The sequence below is a fragment of the Chrysochloris asiatica genome, unplaced genomic scaffold (assembly GCF_000296735.1).
Source record: "Chrysochloris asiatica unplaced genomic scaffold, ChrAsi1.0 scaffold00357, whole genome shotgun sequence".
NCBI classification, from domain to species: Eukaryota; Metazoa; Chordata; class Mammalia; order Afrosoricida; family Chrysochloridae; genus Chrysochloris; species Chrysochloris asiatica.
In genome coordinates, this window is record NW_006408875.1 from 618,463 (window position 1) to 621,641 (window position 3,179).

A 3,179-nucleotide genomic window follows, 5' to 3' on the forward strand; every position below is an offset into this window, starting at 1 on the left:
CCGGGGCTCCTCTCAAACCAGTGAAGAAGAAAAAAAGAAAGAAAGAAAAAAAGCAAACACATCCGTGTCTCCCGATAGGGTTTCCGCGGAGCGGCTGGTTAGCTTGAACCACTGACCTTGCAGTTCGAAAGGCTTTGCAGTGGTGCTTAACTCACAGCGCTACGCCAGGACGCTGCTCAAACCAGTGAGGAAAACCGACCAAATAGTCTGCACATCCGCGTCTCCCGTACAGGTTTCCACAGAGCGGCTGGTGAACTTGAACCACCGACCTTGCACTTCAAAAGGCTTTATAGTGGCACTTCAACTACAGCGCTATGCCAGGACGCCCCTCCAACCAGTGAGAAAAAGCCGACCAAATAGAACTCACATCCGCGTCTCCCGTATAGGGTTTCCGAGGAGCGGCTGGTGAGCTTGAACCACAGACCTTGCAGTTCGAAAGGCTTTACAGTGGCACCTTAACCTGCCACACTACACAGGGATGCCTCTCCAACCAGTGAGAGAAAGCCGAACTGCGACCTTGCAGTTCAAAAGGCTTTACAGGGGCACCTTAACCCGCTGCTCGACACCAGGAAGCCTCTCAAACCAGTGAGAAAAAGCCGACCAAATAAGGCTTTACAGTGGCACCTTAACCCACCACGAAACTGCATCTCCCGTATAGGATGTCTCCCGTATAGGGTTTCTGAGGAGCGGCTGGTGAGCTTGAACCACTGACCTTGCAGTTCAAAAGTATTGGCAGCGCAGCACCTTAACCCACAGAGCTACACCAGGACCCCTCTCAACCTAGTGCAAAAAGGCCGACCAAATACGTGTCTCAGCTTGGGCTGAGTGCGTGTGAGTTCCTGGCAGAGGAAACTGCCAGTGGTGAGGGTGGGTCGTGGCCACTAGGCTAAGCCCCTACCTCTATTCACTGAATGTAGGTGGGCAAACCGTGAGCACACCTATTACCCTACACCAAAGAAAAAAATAAAATCGGACCCACACAAAATCGGCAGAGTATACTGTGCACCTTTTTTTTTTCCCTTTCTTTTCCAAGGTTCCCACGGCGTGCTCTGTGCTCCTATTTCATCCAGCCGCCTGGATTCGCCCAGGATGTGGCCTCAGGCCTCCGTGCCTGGCCCGCAGATCCAAAAGTACATGATTTCCCGCCTCAGCTCCAAATTCCACAGGCTATTAAGTCTTCAAACCTTTAAACTATTCCAATCTCTGTGGGTCCAAGCCTTGGAGCCCCGTCCTGCCTCTTTCTTGCCTGGAATTCTGAGTTATTGTTGACGGTGACCTTCACTACACCTTCATCCTAGCCCCCATCAAGCCCTGCCTCGCAATGTCTTCCTCAAATCTTGATGCCACGTTCTTCTTTGTATATTCCATCTTCTTGGATTATCTGGTCTGCAAACAGATTGAATAAGGATGGTGAAAGAATACAACCCTGGGGTACACCTTTGCTAATTTAAACCGTTCAATGTCGCCTCGTTCAGTCGTTCTGTTCAAACAAATGTCTCTAAGTCTATGTGCAGGTTCCTCACGAGTGCAAGGAAGTGTTCAGAAGTACCTATCCTTTTAAATGTTATACACAGCTTGTCATGATCCACATAGTTGAAAGCTTTTGCAGAGTCAATAACAAAGCACAGTTAAGTATTTTTCTGGTATTCTCTGCTTTCAGCCAAATTCATTTGATCTCTGTAATGATATCCCTTATCCCAAGTCCTCATCTGATTCCAGCTTGAACCTCTGGCAGCTCCCTGTTGCAACCATTTTGGTATTATCTTCAGCAAAATTTTACTTGCATGTGATATTAATGATATTGCCTGATGATTTTCACATTCTGTTGTGACCCTTTTCTTTAGAATGGTCACAAAAATGTATCACTTCAAATAGTTGACCAGGTAGCTGTCTTTCAAATTTGTTGGGATAGATTTGTGAATGCTTCCAATGCTGCATCAGTTTGTCGAAAGACGTCAGTTTGTAGCCATCAGTTCCCAGAGCCTTGTTCTTTGCCAGTGCTTTCAGGGCACCTTGGCACTGAGTTATATAAATCACGTTGGTAACAACGAGTGTGAGGAGGGTGCAGGACTGGGCAGTGCTTTGTTCTGTTGTACATAAGGTTCCTATGAGCTGGTACTGACTCGACGTCACTTAACACAACAAATAAAACACTAAGCATGTATAACTTTAAAATTGTGTATTAAAAGTTGAAACTTAACAAATGTATAAATGCTTATATTTAAAAATTTTTAAAGTTTCTCTAAACCAGTATTCATACACGAAACCAGTATTCATTAACGAAGGTATTAATAGGAGTTTTATAGTGAGTTCTTATGCAGAAATTGATTTGTTATTAGTGTAAAAGTTATTATTTCAATTAGTTTAATGTTTCAATTTGGATCTATCTTCCAAGCATGAAATAAAAACAAATGCAATCAACATTTCCAAGTTTACTTATTAATTTCCCTTGAAAACTATAACTGGTCCAATTGTACAAATATGAGTCATACATTAAAGAAGGAACATGTTTAACATTAAGAATTGTGCAATTTTTCTTTACAAGAACAATTCAAGGCTCAGATAAATAAAGGCACTTTGAACAATACATAGTAAATATTTTCATTTAAGTAGCAGTATAGAATCCTTCTCCGGGATATTATTGTTAATTAGGCTTATTTACAATAAGATAGAAAATAAGTAAACTTAGGGATACAAATAACAAAGGGCAGTCATCAAAATAAATGTAATTTTTAGCAAAGATTGTTATTCATACAAGCTAGAATCATCTATGTAATTTAATGTAAATACATTATAGCAAATAATTATTTTTAAAATGAGAATAATCTATTTTAATCTAACCAATTTTAGTGTTCATTCAGCCCAAGGAACAAAAGAGGCCTCTTAAAAATTCAGAATTGACAGATTAAAATGTGAAATGTTTTCAGTATAACATGTAGAATGTTGTGATCTCCATTAGATTACAATTGTACAAAGACATGTATTGATAACACTGGCCACTAAAACTCCCTGACCAAAATATCACTGCAATTTTGAGACAAATTCCTATAATAAAAGATGACTGTAATAAAGGCTATAATCTTATATATATATATATATATATAGACTATAGAAGTTTTCTTTTTCACAATCATTTATTTGGTTTTCCAAAGTCTGGTTCCCAAATCCAACTTCTAAAC